At 43.5% G+C, this 17501-nt stretch overlaps 1 protein-coding gene across 1 annotated transcript in view; it reads right to left on the bottom strand.

Annotated features, from left to right (window-relative positions):
• ATP10D (ATPase phospholipid transporting 10D (putative)) overlaps positions 1-15605 on the bottom strand; it is an 80605-nt gene extending 65000 nt beyond the window's left edge. Inside the window, exon 1 of the mRNA XM_075261453.1 lies at positions 15513-15605. The gene's annotated coding sequence lies outside the window, so the exon portion shown is untranslated. The remainder of the gene's footprint in view (positions 1-15512) is intronic.
• Positions 15606-17501: the final 1896 nt, after the last annotated feature.

Genomic DNA, 17501 nt, shown 5'->3' with positions numbered 1-17501 from the left:
GAGCGCTCGTAAACGCCGCTGTTACTTATGATGGTCTCCGCATGCAAGTACTTCTACACAAAACACTTACAATAGCAGAGAACCTGTTGCAGGTGTTTGGGTATGCTAAAAATTTGGATGGCAAGGTCGAAAAATTGATGTGTATAAATGTACTCGCCTTGGCAACTCAACTTCAATTTCATCCGGAACTGTGGAGTTGGTAGGCCAATCCACCCACTCACACTCCTATATTCCTATAGCCCAACTCCGAGTCCTGTATAAATGGCTGACAGCCATAGTCAGGGTGCATTCACACGGAGTAACTTGCCGCGTGATGTGGCACGTATACGGCGTGTGAGACTTTGAGCGCCGTAAAAGCTCCCATTGATTTCAATGGGAGCCTGGATCGTATTTTGCGCAAAATAAAGCGATCCTAACTCCCATTGAAATAAATGGGAGCGTATACGGCGCGCAAACTCTCACACGCCGTATACATGCGGCATCGTGTGAACGCACCCTCAGATAGAAATAGTAAGGGTGTGTTCACACAGAGTTTTTTGCAGGCGGATTAGGACGCGGAAACTGCCTCAAAATCCGCCTGCAAAAAAGGCTCCCATTCATTTCAGCGGGAGCTGCTCACTTTTTTGTTCCCGCTAGCGATTTTTTTTCAGCTAATTCCTCTAATTCACATTCTTTTGAAAATAAATATGTAACAAGCTCTACATCTTATTATACAATATCTAGAACATTTGTCTAGATATTGTTCACAAGTGTTTTTTTGGTCAGGATTTTGAGGCCATATCCACCTCAAAATCCTGACCAAAAAGACGGCTCCCATTGAAATCAATGGGAACCGGTCAGATCATGTTTCCGGGAGCCGTTTGTTCCAGCTCCCAGAAAAAAAGAACGGACATGCTCATTCTTCAGGCTAATTAGGAAGCGTTTTTTTTCCAGACCAAAATAAGCCAGGAGGTTTTCACATGTGAACTAGCCCTTACTGAAGTTAAAGGGGTATTCCCATAACTCTCTTCCTGGAGCCTGGGGCGATGTGCTCTGTTCACTTCCTGGATTTCTTGGCACATTGGTGGGCGGCGTTTCACTTGCTCTGCTATGTTTTCAGTCAGTAATGAGGGATTGGTTGTAAATGCATTACCACAGTATAAAGTTGATGTGGAAACTGATGTAGCAGAGCTGGATTTGAGTCAGTTTGCATTACATACAGAGGTAACGGACTCCTTATCTCAGCCCTTATCAGCCAAATTCAATTAAACCGGCTGATAAGTGGAAAAGCTGTAGATAGACAGCACAGTAATCCTGGAGGTCTCACCTCCCCCTCCCCTATATGAGGAGCTCGGTTGCTTGTCAGCCCTCCCTCCACCCCTGAGAGCAGGCAGCTCGGCACATAGGTGGGCGGGGTTTCACTTTCACGGGGTTGGTTGTAAATGAATTACCACAGTGTGAAGCTGATGTAGCAGAGCTGGATTTGAGTCAGTTTGCATTACATACAGAGGTAACGGACTCCCTATCTCAGCCCTTATCAGCCAAATTCAATTAAACCGGCTGTTAAGAGCTCAGAAATCCCGGAGCTCTCACCTCCCCTATCTGAGAAGCTCCGCTACTTATCAGACACAAACAGCTCAGAGCTGCTCCCAGCCCCTCCCCCCCCCCCCCCCCCCCCCGAGAGCAGGCAGCTACATCACTTGACAAATGAGCAGATAATCCCAAGGGCCAGTGTCAACAATGAAGTGAATAAATTAAGATAGCGGCCAAACAAAGCAGTTTTGATAAAGCAATGTATTTAGGAAAAGTCTTATATCCACATAAACTAGCAGTATAGATAGGATCCTTGTGATGGGACAACCCCTTTAAAGACCTGCAAAGACAGAAGGGTCTCCAAAGGTGTCTAGTACTCAATTGCTGTTAAAGTTCATTGCTCTTACCTTAGGACAGATGACTGTGACACTAGTGTGAACATCCTCTTACTGGTAAATAAAATGTGTATATATTTATACACTGGACAAATCCTGATGATAACGTACATTTCTTTATAGTTCACCATGGTGTGAGGAGTCTCAAACATGTACTAACTTTTGCAGCATTTTACTGGTAAGGCTTCTTTCTTCTACAAAAATGGAAGTTTAGAGAAGTAGAATTCTAGTATCTCATCTAACAGTTTATTTATGGCATCCCAGATAATACCAAACAGACCAAGATTATCTGCTTGTTCTCTATTAGCTTTTATTTCTGTGGCTGCTCCATTCATCTGAATGTGGCTTGCAGAAATCCATAGATGTGCTGCAGAAACCCCAATCACATGCGCAATATAAAACTGATATTAGACTATAGGTTTCTGTGTATAAGAGTCCACAGTCTTTTAGTGAAGTCTACTGTGTAAATATAGATCTGTAGCGCAGCCAAAGGTAATGTCAAATTCCACAGCAGCCTGACATGTTTATGTGCATGAGATGTTGACATCACATTTGTGCCTTATGTCAGTAGTATATGGTAGAACTTCTAACATAGAGACTCTATGGATGCAACAATCACTGCCATCACCCCCAACATACATGTTATATGGGTTGTCTGGGACTAGGATACTGAGCTCTATTTCCTCTTCTAAGGTCAGTTACATCTTATCCATTGGTTACATTGTCCATTCTACAGCTCAGTCCCATTCAAATGAATGAGGCTGAGATGCTATACCAAGTGAGGTCACTATGCATTGTATAGCACTGTGCTTGACAAGTAATGTCATGGACAAGCTGGGGTGTGAGTCTAGGCTCTGACACTGGCTTCCTCTGATTGGAGCTCTGAATTTCGTCCCCTTCCTGACACCACCCTTCTGACATTACAGAGCTTAAAGGTATTGTCCAAGCACAATTTATAATTGTAAATATGCCCGGGGTTGTGAAAAAAAAAAGAAAAGAAAAAGATGAGGAGGACCAGGCCTCACCGCACAGCCTGGTCCTCCTGGTCCAAAAACCCCCACCACACATGACCACTTAGACCAATCAGCGGCCTTAGCAAAGGGCACCAAAACTAAGTGCGCTTGTTGCTCAGGAATGGCGGAGGCTAGAGAGAGAATTCCAACGGTGCTGGAAATGGTGGAACAGCACCTGATAACAGATGGTAAGAACTAGAATTGGTGGAGATAGTGACAGGTCCTCTTTAGGGTATGGCCAGATAGTGAAGCAACCACACAGAGCTGAAGCTTTGCGCACTCCCCTGCACAATTTAGCAGGTATAACTCAGTCTTAGGTTGAGGATCCATGCTGCTTTTGCTGCATTTTTAGTCGCAGATTTTGCTGTGGTTTTTCTGAGCCAAATCCAAGAGTGGCTACAAAAGCAATGGGGAATATACAGAAAGCTCTTAGGGTAAGTTCACATGGGCTTTTTTGGTCAGGATTTTGAGGCCATATCTGCCTCAAAACCCTGACCAAAAAGACGGCTCCCATTGAAATCAATGGGAGCCAGTCAGTTCTTTTTTTCGGGAGCCATTTGTTCCGGCTCCCGGAAAAAGAAGCGAGATGCTCATTCTTTCAAGCGGATTCGCCTCGCGACATCCTCCTGAAGACACTCCCTCCCGACTAGGCCCATTCATTTGGGCCTAATCCGGAGTGAAATGCACGACTGGGTGCCGATACACTGCACCGGTATCCAGTCGCAGCTACCCGTATTTTGGTCTGGAACCTGAGGCGGCTTCTGCCTCAGGTTCCGGACCAAAGAATCCCGTGTGAACTTACCCTTATACTTCTCCCTTCTGCTCAATCCCGGCTTTGGCTAAAAAAAACCACAGCAAGCAGCTTTCCGCAAAGTGCAGCCTTAGCCTGGGGCTGGTTTCACACTAACTATCCTTGCAGCAGACTATAAAACAATGGACATTCTACTTCCTAGTGTAAGTCCATGTGTCAGCATTTCTTTTGTGATTGCAAAAAGAAACAAAAGCACAGATGCTGTATTTCTGCTTGCCACTGTAGCCTTGCAGCGATGGAATCCTGGGTTCAAATCCAGCCAAAGAGTTTGTATGTTCTCCCTGTGCTTGGTGGGTTTTACCCATCTATTCCGTATTCCTTGCACACTCCAAAGACATACTGATAGGGAATGTAGATTGTGAGCCCTATATGGGACAGTGACTGTCAATGTCTGTAAAGCACTGCAGAATATGATGGCGCTATATAAATACCGTATATACTCGAGTATAAGCCGAATTTTTCAGCCCAGTTTTTGTGCTGAAAAAGCCCCCCTCGGCTTATACTCGAGTCAGCAAAAAAAAATAATTTTTTTTTATTTTTAGGAGGGGGGGGGGGGGGGGGGGGTCTATGACCAGCTACAATATTAATGTATAGAATCTATCTCCCATAAAATAGTGCAAAAGAAAAAAAAGGAGATTTAAAAAAAAAAAAAAGTTTAAATCATTCCTTTTCCTAGAATACATACAAAAGTAGAAAATGACTGTGACACACAAACACATTAGGTATCCCTGTGTCTACTGAATATAGGGGATCTGCAGTGCTCCTGTTCCGTCGGGAAGGGGTTAATAGGAGCACTGCAGATACCCTATATTCAGCCAGACTGAATTCCAAGTGGAGGGAAGATAAAACCCCAGTCCTCAAGCTCAGAGAAGGGGCAGACAGACAACCAAAACACCCCCTCCCCTTCCCCAGCACCCAAAAACTACGACCATTTTAATTGTTGACATTTTCCAGTAGCTGCTGCATTTCCCCCCTCGGCTTATACTCGAGTCAATAAGTTTTCCCAGTTTTTTGTGGTAAAATTAGGGGGGGGTCGGCTTATATTCGGGTCGGCTTATACTCGAGTATATACGGTAAGCAAATAATGATAGCAATATACAGTGCCTTGCGGAAGTATTCGGCCCCCTTGAACTTTTCAACCTTTTGCTACATTTCAGGCTTCAAACAAAGATATCAAATTTAAATTTTGGGGGGAACAATCAACAACAAGTGGGACACAATTGTGAAGTGGAACGAAATTTATTGGATATTTTAAACTTTTTTTTTTTTAAATTGAAAACTGAAAAGTTGGGCGTGCAAAGTTATTCAGCCCCCTTGCGTTAATACTTTGTAGCGCCCCCTTTTGCTGCGATTACAGCTACAAGTCGCTTGGGGTTTGTCTCTATCAGTTTTGCACATTGAGAGACTGAAATTCTTACCCATTCTTCCTTGCAGAACAGCTGGAGCTCGGTGATGTTGGATGGAGACGTTTGTGAACAGCAGCATCAGCTCTTTCCACAGATTCTCGATTGGATTCAGCTCTGGACTGTGACTTGGCCATTCTAACACCTGGATATGATTATTTGTGGACCATTCCATTGTAGATTTTGCTTTATTGTCTTGTTGGAAGATAAATCTCTGTCCCAGTCTCAGGTCTTTTGCAGACTCCAACAGGTTTTCTTCCAGAATGGTCCTGTATTTGACTCCATCCATCTTCCCATCAATTTTAACCATCTTCCCTGTCCTTGCTGAAGAAGAGCTGGCCCAAACCATGATGCCGCCCCCACCATGTGTGACACTGGGGATCAGGGTGTTCAGGGTGATGATATGTTTGGCGTAAAAGCAACACAGCTCATTTTGCATTGTGGCCAAATAGTTTGATTTTGGTCTCATCTGACCAGAGCCCCTTCTGCCACATGTTTGGCGTCTCCCAGGTGGCTTGTGGCAAACTTTACACCAGACATTTTATGGATATCTTTGAGAAATGGCTTTCTTCTTGCCACTCTTCCATAAAGGCCAGATTTGTGCAGTGTACAGTGACTGGTTGTTGTCTATGGACAGACTCTCCCACTTCAGCTGTAGATCTCTGCAGTTCATCCAGAATGATCCTGGGCCTCTTGTCTGCATCTCTGATCAGTCTTCTCCTCGTTTGAGATGAAAGTTTAGAGGGACGGCCGGGTCTTGGTAGATTTGCAGTGGTCTGATATTCCTTCCATTTCCATATGATTGCTTGCACAGGCTCCTTGGGGTGTTTAAAGCTTGGGAAATCTTTTTGTATCCAAATCCAGCTTTAAACTTCTCCACAACAGTATCTCGGACCTGCCTGGTGTGTTCCTTGGTCTTCATGATGCTCTCTGCGCTTTAAACAGAACCCTGAACCTATCACAGAGCAGGTGCTTTTATACAAAGACTTGGTTACACACCAGTGGATTCTATTTATCATCGTCAGTCATTTAGGACAACATTGGATCATTCAGAGATCGGAACTGAACTGAACCGAGTGAGTGTGCTGATCGTAAAGGGGCCAAATAATTTTGCACGCCCCACTTTTCAGTTTTTTATTTGTTAAAAAAGTTTAAAACATCCAATAAATCTTGTTCCCCTTCACAATTGTGTCCCACTTGTTGATTCTTCCCCCCCAAAATTAAAATTTTATATCTTTATGTTTGAAGCCTGAAATGTGGCAAAAGGTTGAAAAGTTCAAGAGGGCTGAATACTTTTTGCAAGGCCCTGTATATGTAATTATCTATATGGAATATCTCTCTAAAATGTCTTCTAACAGAGTACAGATGAGCGCAGTATTACTGACCATTACAGGACATGCACTCACCTAATGAAGGCCTGCAGGGATTTTTCCCTCATATACTCCAGTGTCCTGATCAATCTAGAAGATATGTTGCCAATAAAAAACACATAAGTGACTCAACCAGCACTTACCTAATAAAAGTAATGACATGCCACGTGTAGATAGCCAAGACACTAGGTAATATGGTTCATCAGTCCTATCAACAACACAGGGCCTCATAAAATACATAGATTATTTATTATGCTAACCTGTATAGTGCAATCATATCCGTGGCAGTTTTTTACAGACATTGAGAGTCACTGTCTCATATAGGGCTCACAATCTACATTCCCTATTAGTATGTCTGCAATATTGGAGGAATCTGGAGTATCCAGAAGAAACCAATGCAAATACGGGGAGAACATACAGATGTACTTGGCAGGATTCGAACCCAGGACTCTAGCACTACAAGGCTGCAGTGCAGTGAGACATCGTGCTACCCATAGACATACACTGTATTTCAAGGAAGTAACCACTTTAGGACCAACCTAGTTTCCCTGGTTCATGACTGGACACTGTCTTTTTTCAGTGAAAGACATAAGTACAAAAAAAGATATATATATATATATATATATATATATATATATATATATATATATATATATATATATATATGTATTTATTTTACTTACTGTATATACCCGAGTATAACCCAGTTTTTGTGCTGAAAAAGCCCCCCTCGGCTTATACTCGAGTCAGCAAAAAAAAAAAAAAACCCAACAAAAATGTTTTGTTTTTTGTTTTTTTTTTGGGGGGGGGAGGGGGGGGGGGTCTATGACCCGCCACAATATCAATGTATAGAATCTCCCATAAAGTAGTGGAAAGACAAAAAGAAGCTTTAAAAAAAATTAAAAAAATAAAAGTTGTAAATCCCTCCTTTCCCTAGAATACATACAAAAGGAAATGACTGTGACACACAGACACATTAGGTATCCCTGTGTCTACTGAATATAGGGGATCTGCAGTGCTCCTGTTCTGTCAGGAAGGGGTTAATAGGAGCACTGCAGATCCCCTATATTCAGCCAGGCTGAATTCCAAGTGGGGGAAGAAAAAACAGTCCTCAAGCTCAGGGAAGGGGCAGACAGACAACCAAAACACCCCCTCCCCTTCCCCAGCAACTACTGCACCCAAAAACTCCAGCCATTTTAATTTTTGATATTTTCCAGTAGCTGCTTCATTCCCCCCCCCCCCCCCTCGGCTTATACTCGAGTCAATAAGTTTTCCCAGTTTTTTGTGGAAAAATTAGGGGCCTCAACTTATATTCGGGTCGGCTTATACTCGAGTATATACGGTATATATTGTAGCCCCAATAAGATTCCCATTGTAGACCTCGTTCATACTATGGAAAACAAAGGGAAATTTGAGATAGACGTTCGCACCAGATTCCTCTTCATTGGCTTGGATAATACACCCTTTAAATCTACAGCAAATGTTCCATCACAGCGCACCGGCATCCAGTCGCAGCACTCCGCTCCGGATTAGACCCAAATGAATGGGCCTACTCAGGAGTGTCTTCAGGCAGACGTCCAGCCGCGGAATCTGCCTGAAGAAAGAGCATGTCGCTTCTTTTTTTGTGAGCGGGAAGAAACCGCTCACGGAAAAAAGAAATTACCGGCTCCCATTGATGTCAATGGGACCCGTCTTTTTGGTCAGGATTTTGATGCGGATTTCGCGTTAAAATCCTGACCAAAGACCCCCGTCTGAACTCAGCCTAAGAGACCCATCTGCACTATACAAAACAGAGATAGAGATCAAGTGAATTATTATCCAGCTCAGTTGTCAGAGAAATGATTGTAGACAGTCTCACGACTCTGTCTCCCTCAGGGATTTCTGTGTACAGAGGAAATCAATCAATGCAAAGAGCGGTAAGACCAGAGACAAGAGGAACAAAATAATATAAGAATCAGGAAACTTTCTTAAATAGAATATATTACAAAATTTGTTACTGTCACTTATGGATTTGTAAAAAAAATAAAAAATAAAAAAAATACATGTTAAAGTTGAGGTATGCTTTAAAGTGAATTTGTCATTACAGACACAGATCACCTATACACAAGGTAGGGGATAAGTGTCAGAATACTGGGGGTCCCAGCTATTAGACCCTCAGCCATCTGACGCTTATCTCCTATCTTGTTATGTGACCATTGAGGTCAATCAGCGTCCTCAGAAAGGGACATGGGATGTCAAAGGTAATGATGTCCCATCTCAACAACAGACCAACAGAGGCTTGCCCCAGCCTATTTAAAACCCCTTTTAGAGTGGTTTGAAAAGACTCCTATCCTACTATAATAATATAATATATATAATATAATAATTAGGGTTGAGCCGATCTTGACTTTTCAGGATCGATTTTAAAATCCGTTTTCTGATCATTTTTCATTCAAACCCGATCTCGATCCCAATTCCGATCCCAATGCAAGTCAATGGGATTTTTTTATTAATCGGAGATCGGATTTTAAAAGCAATCCTATTCACTATACAGCATGGAATCAAACAATTGTTAGAATCCACGCTGTGTAGTGAATCACTAAGTAGCCAGAGGATTTTTTTTTTAATCCTCTGGCTACTTAGTCCCCCTGGTGTCCACTGACTTCCAGAGATGGCTGCTCCAGTGCCTTCCTTCTTCTTTGCCTCGCTGCCGCTCTTCTCCCTTCACTGCCCCCTGCCAGGTTAGGAGAGTGTGTGCGGGTACAGGGAGGGGAGACGTCACGTCTCCCCACCCACAGTCTCCCAAGACACAAGCCCCACCTACCTAGCGCTTTAAACACTAACCTGGGAGGCGGGGCAGCGAGGCAAGAAGAAGGAGGGCACTGGAGCAGCCATCTCTAGAGGTAAGTAGCTGCTAGAGATGTTTAGTTTAGCCTCCCATTCGAATGAATGGAGGTAGCCGGCGCTCAGGGGGTTAAGGCTGTGTGGCGGCTGCTTCCATTCATTCCTATGGAACTGCAGCGGAGCAAAGCATTGTGGGAAAAGATCACTGATCTCGATCCCACATAAAAAGATCGTGTTTGGAATTCCGATCGTGATCTTGAAATTTTCTTGATCGCCGATCGGAATCCAATCTTTTCCGAACACGATCGCACAACCCTAATAATAATATAATGATAATATAATAATAAAATAATAATATTATTATAAATGTGAAAGTTTGTGGGTTTGGATGTTTGTTCCTCAATCAAACAAAAACAGCTGTACAGATTTGCATGACATTTGCCACATACATAGATAGGAACCCCTATTAAAACATAAGCTACTTTTTATCCCGGTAAATGACGTCACTACACGACCGCAGTGAAGGAGTTTAGGTTAGCACAACATTATCCTATCTGAGAATGGCTCAAGGACCTGTGATGACGTCATCACAGGTCCTTGAACCATTCTCAGATAGGATCATGCTAGGCAGTGGGCGGAGCTACACACTATTTTATGGGCGGAGTTATATAGGATGAAGCTGCACAGTGTGATAGCTGATGAAAATGGAGTCTCATGGAAGATCAGGAGACTACAGAACATGCAGGCTGTGTGTGGGTAAGAGGACTATATCGGGTGTAGAGTTTCAGTGAGTACTACAGGGAATGTGTTGTTCTGCCTCTGATGGGGGACGGGGGAGAACTTTGGCACATTTCGTTCAGCCCTTTGTAATACAGAAGCCGCTCAGTCACATAACCAAACCCCTGTAATCACAATTGCCCAATGTAGCAGAGCTTACACAGCGCTGTAACACACCTCTATAGGCTCTCCATATGCAGAGATATACATACAGCTGGGTATCCTATGCATATGCAGAGATGTAGCAGAGCCAAGGCGCGGGAGCAGGCTGATCGAACTGTGGCAAATTTCTGCAACATCCGTTCAGCCCTTTACAACACAGAAGCTGCTCAGACACTGACATAAGAACACCCCTATAATCCAAATGTCCAGATGTAGCAGAGCTTAGGCAGCGCTGTAGCACAGCGGAGTACACTCTCCATATGCAGAGATATACATACAACTGAGTATGCTGCACATATGCTGTGATGTAGCAGAGCCGAGACGCGGGAGCAGGTGGATCATCCACAACAGCAATTGGCTAAATATAAGCGGCTCAGCACCAACACCAACCCGCAGACGAAGTCGCGGGCATATGCACGTGAGAAATATAAAGGAAACGCTTATACTTTTCCCTTCTATAACATATGCTCCTGGCTTTGGCAAAATCTGCAACATAAAAACCAGCTTGTTCACGATTTGGGGCCTTATCCTAAGGGTAGATTTCCACATTCGGTTTTTTTGGTGCACTTTTTGAAGCCAAAATCAGGAGCATATTAAAAAAAAAAAAGAGAAGTTCATCTATCATAATATGTTCCCTACATTTATAATTTACAGATGGCTTTGACTTCAAAACTACATAAAAAAAAAAAAAACTGAACATGAAAACACCTTCCATGGTGATCAGGTCTTTTATGTAACAGCTTGTCTGCAGCACCGATGACAAATGCAAAGTGTATGTGGATGAATGACTGCACAGTACTGTTACTCCTCCTAGAAATGTATAAATAAATCGACTACCATTACCAATCCCTTTCTCTAAGGTGTGTGTCTCTATACTATCTAAGGCCTGGTTCACATCTGTGCATGGGTTTCCGTTTGGGTAGTCTGCTTGGGGACCCCCGAAAGTAAATCTAATCCGCATAAAACCTATGGATCCCATAAGCTATAATGGGGCCTGTGTGGTTTCTACTCGGTTTCATGTGGCTATACAGTAATATATTACATCAGCCAAAACCTATGTTCACAAAATACATTTTTGTCAAAAAAGCACATGCGTTTTGGAAAAACCATATAAGGCTAAGGCCCCACGGGCTGGAAACACCGCGCTAAAGTGTTGCAGGAACAACTACGGTGTGATCGCATCACGGTTCTTCCTGCAGCACTTTGAACAGAAAGTTCACAGAGTTTTCCTCCGTGGAATTTCTGTTACAATTATATCCATGGGGAAACCGTCAGCGTTTCTGTAGATATAATTGACATGTTGCAATTTGCAAAACCGTGACTGTTTTGAAAACCACAGCCTGTCCACGTTGCGATTTTTTCCGCAAAGTGGGCATGGGATTTGCATGAATCCCATCCACTTTGCAAGTACGGTAAAACGCTGCGATTTTTCCAGCGGCGTTTCTGGCCCGTGGGGCCCGGCCTAAGTCCATTTCAAAAGCGCATGTGGTTTTTATATGAACGCACCGTGTAAACCCAGCCTAGCATTTGTTTATCTGCCAAAATCTAATACGTATAGTCATCTTTAGGGTGGCGATACACAATGGGGTAGATTTATTACGCCTCGTACGCCTGTTTTCTGGCATGCATGGCATAAGAAGTTGCAATATTTTTTATGTGAATCACAGAATTGTGCATCAAAATACCATTCACTTCCTGTTGTGTGGGGTCCAGGGTTTCCGGTAGGATCCCTGTACAAACAACTGACCCTTGTTGGTGTTGGGGATGAGCACCTGTACGGCAGCCGCTAAATACCCTACTCCATAACACTACCTGGGAATCTCCGTGAGAAAAGCGCATTACAAGTGTTTATCACTGAACATCCCCTTACTGTTCCTAATAACTGGCCCATGTACAATTTGCAGGCAGTAGATGCAGCACATTGCTCTATATATACAGGAGACATGTTACCAACATAATGGAAGTGCAATATTATTTCTAGACTACGATACAAAGAGACGTCACACAATATACTATAAGTGTCTCCTTAAAGTGCTTTATAGCAAATTCCAGGTTAATGGCTATGCGATGTAACGTATCATATTATACAAGGCGCTTCAGTCACCCTGTAATTAATTCCAATTAAAATATTTGGACTGACCTGACGTATTACCTGGCAGCCGAATGAGGAGAACCAGTTATGTCCTATGGGTGGAGAGTGTGACACCTCTGCTGCAGCCGGGCATGAAAGCAAATCAGTGCACGGCTGGCAGGAGGGGTTGGTGCTTTGTACATAGATGGAGGTTACAATGACCCTACTAACAATACAATTGAACAAGGAGGAAGTCTCAAATAACAAGAGATAAAGACAGGCAGACAAGATTCTGACAAACACGGCAATGTGCACCCGCCTGTTGTCATTTATCCTAAGGCTTCTGTTATTTACGTCAATTGCTGTCATCTGTAATAGGATGACAGTGATGGACTAACTATACCAAAGTAACCAATACAGATGGAGCCCCTTAGTTTGTGTCCAGTCCCATTGACTAATGTCTTCAATCATATTTGCTACTTTTTACAACTTTTTCTTCCGTCAGAAAATTATCTGCAGTTATCATTTAATGTCAGTTGCTCTCATCTTGTGACAGCATTGGACAATGAAGAGGATCTTTCATGTCCTTTAAGATTGTGAGTATTATATACTGCTGCAAAGCTGACAGTGTGCGGAATTCAGCACACTACCTTTTGCTGGTACGTTCCCCAGTTGCAGAGATGTCATTGCCATTCATTTCGGTACTGATATCACTGGGCACCCCCTGACTTTACACTTATTTAGATTTTTACTATCAGCAATGATGCTGACAGTGATATCAGTACAGAAACAAACAGCAATGATATCTCTGCTGCCTTTTTCTTGTCTTAACCATGGTCAATCCTTTTGGTTACAGATCTGAGGCTTACCAGCCACACATGGTGCTCCGCTGAACTTTCTATTGCTGCAACTGGGGCAGCTACTGACAAAACTGAAACTATGTGGTCATGCTAGAGGACAAGAAAGGTCGTCTTTAAATAACAGTTCTCCATTTATAAGCCAATACAGAATTACAACATTGTAACCCATTTTGTGTTTTATGATCTCACCATTTTAAAAACAATTCTCACAGCTGAAGGTTTGCTACATTTGTATCCCCATGTTTACCATACTAATAGGTTGTAGCAAACAGAATAGGGTTAATAAATTACTGTTGATGTATTTAGCTCACAGAGGATTATCTAGACTGGATACATTTGGCACAAAATTCTAGTTCTCTACTGTCATCATGCAAATCCATTAGCAGGTGACAGAATGCCGTTTACTGCAGCCTGGGAATAGACTCTAAGGTCTTATAAAACAAGTAGCTGTGTGGAGCCTGAATTCCCCTGACTGCTATGCTTTATTATCAGGATGCTCTCATATGCACAAGCTGCAAGTCAATGGGGCCGCTGCAGACATCTGAAGTACAGTGCTTGCTTATCTCTGGCAACCCTGTGCCCTTTCAACCAATAACTCTGTTCAAACTGGGGTGCAACACAGCCCTGTTCTTGTGATTAGTGGGATTCCAGGGGTCAGACCCCCAAAGATCGGCAAGTTTCCTCTTTTAAACAACTGAATGATGTACGTGAGAGAGTCAGGAAGAAAATACGTGACATCACTTAAGCCAGAGGTGCAGCTTTTTAAAGACTAGTTTTACCATTACGTCTTTTTATGATGTTAAATGTTGTGCACATGTGCAAGGCCTGGTTCACTTGTGTGTTCGGGCCAGTCCGTTCCCCTCTCTGCATGAAAAAAGTCCTGCAAGCAGCACCTTTCTCTTTGCATTTTTTGTGTGGAAACCGGGTGGAAACCACATGGACCCCATTATAATCTATTTCTATATCTAGTTTTCTATGGTGTCATGCATGTTCCCATCGAGAAGTGTTCACATTCTCACTAGGGTTTATCCCACATCTGTCATCTATTCAGGGCCTTCTCCATAAGACTGGTGGCTAGGCTCCCATGCACCAGTGATCCTGGGGGTCTTGGCAGCTGCATCCCTAGAGATCATATATTTACCACCTATCCTGTAGATAAGTAACAAAAGGTTTTTGTGGGACGAACCTTTAAGTTTTTGTTCTTTGAGGTTGAAAGCAATTGTTGAAAATTAAATAAAAAAATTAGAAAAGACTTTTCCAAAAAATGAAAATCACATTATGGTTTGACTGCAATTTTACCAACCTCACCCCTTACAACCATATTGTTCCTAATCCAAACGCTCTCTTATGACCAGTGGCATAAATATTGGGGTGCAACAGCAGCAATTACTACTGAATCCTGGTCCCTTTGCCCAGGTGTTTAACTACTGGGGTGCAGTGTTAGCAGTGGCTACCGACACTGGACCATGATGGGGCCCTAAAGGCCCCTCTGCCATATAAAATATACCTCTATTCAAAATAGCACACGGTAAAACCCCTATTACATATTTTGCATTGCTTTAAGTTGCATGCAAAAGTAGGAGGAGTTGCATTGCACCCCTGAAGTTGCTGCAAATGTGATTTCTTGTTGCAAAATTTAGCAGAGCTTGATTTTTTTTTTTTAGAACTAGAGATTGCAGCACTGTGCAACTCCATTCACTTACATTAGAAGAGAATTTGCAGAGCAATCTTTGTCGCATCACAACCTATATACGTGAATGGTTTTAAATGACATTACGATACAATGACGACTACCTAAATGTTTGCAAATCAGCCTAATCATTTATACCGCTGCCTCTGATGGTCCAGCCCCACTACAGAATGCAGTTACACATTTACTTTGGCAGCATAGGAGTCCATAAGGGCACAGCAGCCAATAATAGGTGCCCGTGTGTTGTCTATACCGTTGTCACAACATAAGACATTGGCAGCTGAGCACATATACACTTTGCAGAAAGGGTGGCACAGAGACCTATACACCCCAGGGTGTGCTATACTGTTTTATGCAGTTTTGCAATCTATTTGGCAATTATGGAAAATTCCTTTAAGTGTATCCGTTATGTTGCAGACAGAGGTCACCACTGGTCGGAAGTGAAATAGAAACTGCAGGTTTTGCTGGATCTATGAGCATTGTATGTTGGGACTAAGGGGCACCCTGGCAGTAAGGGGGCAGCACACATGATCAAGATTGGTTTACACAATAGCAGCTTCCTTCAGGCACATCCTATCCCTACAGCAGGACAGTTATACAAGTACGCGGGATTCTCCCGGCTCACCATGCTCCTCCGCTGCTGCTGCCGCCGGCCCGGTGCATAGTCCGGAGCTTCCACCGTCTCAGTGAGGAGCTTGTGCCGCCACCGGAGGAAGCTTCACAGCCTTCAGCAGACTAGAGCAGCGGCTCCCGGCGGCCCGGGATAGAGAGGCGCGTCACAGCCAATCAGCGGCCGCCACTCCGTGACGTCACCACCCGGACTCTGCCTTCTGTCAGCGTAGCCGCCGCACCGCGATAGTGTAGCGGGGTCACTCACTAGGGAGCAGGGACCACATATAGGAGACAGTGGGGCTGCAGAAGGGAGTCACAGCTCTGCTTTCATGTAACAGGGCTCTGTCAGTTTGGCACCTAGTAAAAGTATTGACTGTGATATGTTTCCACCAAAGAGTGGCGCTAAGGAGTCAGAAGATTAGAGTAGGGCAACACAGAGATTTTGGCTGTCATGTGGACACTAGGGTTGAGCGATCGTGTTCGGAAAAGATCGGATTTTGATCGGCAATCGAGAAAATTTCACGATTGCGATCGGAATTCCGAACACGATCTTTTTAGGTGGGATCGAGATCAGTGATTACTTCCCACAAGGCTTTGCTACTGGCCAAGCATTGTGGGAAAAGCTAACAATGTTAGCCTTCACACTGAGTATACGCTCCACTCATTCTGGGCAGAGTGTATACTCAGTGTGAAGGCTCCGCTGCGGTTCAGCTGGCACACAGCCTTAACCCCCTACGCGCCGGCTGCGTCCATTCATTCTAATGGGAGACTAGCTAACATCTCTAGTAGCTACTTACCTGCAGGGATGGCTGGTCCGGTGCCCGGTGTTCTTGTTCTTCTTTGCCCCTGCCTCCCAGGTTAGTGTTAAAGAGCTAGGTAGAAGGCGGGGCTTGTGGCTTAGGAGAGTGTGGGTGGGTACAGGGCGGGGAGACGTGACGTCTCCCCTCCCAGTACCCGCCCACACTCTCCTAACCTGGGAGGCAGTGAGGCAAAGTAGAACACCGGAGCAGCCATCTCTGCAGGTAAGTGGACACCAGGGGGGACTAAGTAGCCAGAGGATTAATAAAAAATCCTTTGACTACTTAGTGATTAAAAAAAATCCCTACACAGCGTGGATTCTAACAAAGCGTTCAATTGTTAAAAAATCCGATCTCCAATTAGTAAAAAAATCCCATTGACTTGCATTGGGATTGGAACTAGGATCGAGATCGAATGAAAAATGATCGGAAATCGGATTTCAAAATCGATCCTGAAAAGTTAAGATCGGCTCAACCCTAGTGGACACAGATCATTTGAGCACTGCAGAATTTTTTGCAACTAGAAGTTGCAATTTCAACACCCCTAGTGGCAGGATAGCAGTAGGGGGTGCAATGGCAGCAGACACAAGCGGGCCCTGAGGGGGCCCCAAAGGTTCTTCTGATGCATAAAATACACCAATATACCAGCACTGGACTGGGCACGGGAACGTCAAGTTATCCTACGAGGTCTCAATATGACTCCATTTGCTTACATTAGTGAAGGGATCACAGGGCGACCCGGAAATCAAGCAATAAGGATCACAGACAAAATCAACATTTGGTTCAACCTTTAACTTTTACCCACTACAACCAGTTTCATATATTTGATTTTTATCTTTAAGCTTATACAACCCCTGTCAAAAATGATGGAATCACCAGTCCCTGAGGATGTTTCTTCAGCTGTTTAATCTTGTAAAAAAAAAAAAAGCAGATCACAGGCATGGAAAAAAACTAAAGGCATTTCATACGGCAACTTTCTGTCTTTAAGAAACACTAAAAGAAATCAAGAAAAATATTTGCGGCAGCCAGTAACAGTTAGATTTTTAGAACAGGGAATAAATTATGGAATCTCTCAATTCTGAGGAAAAAATTATGGAATCATGAAAAACAAACCAAAAAACACTCCAACACATCACTAGGACTTTGTTGCACCACCTCTGGCTTTTATAACTGCTTGCATTCTCTGGGTCTGTATTGGCGGCCCC

This window comes from Leptodactylus fuscus, chromosome 1 (genome assembly GCF_031893055.1).
Source record: "Leptodactylus fuscus isolate aLepFus1 chromosome 1, aLepFus1.hap2, whole genome shotgun sequence".
NCBI lineage: Eukaryota > Metazoa > Chordata > Amphibia > Anura > Leptodactylidae > Leptodactylus > Leptodactylus fuscus.
The sequence above is the reverse complement of the archived record's forward strand: the minus strand, read 5'-3'. Positions and strand labels throughout refer to the sequence as shown.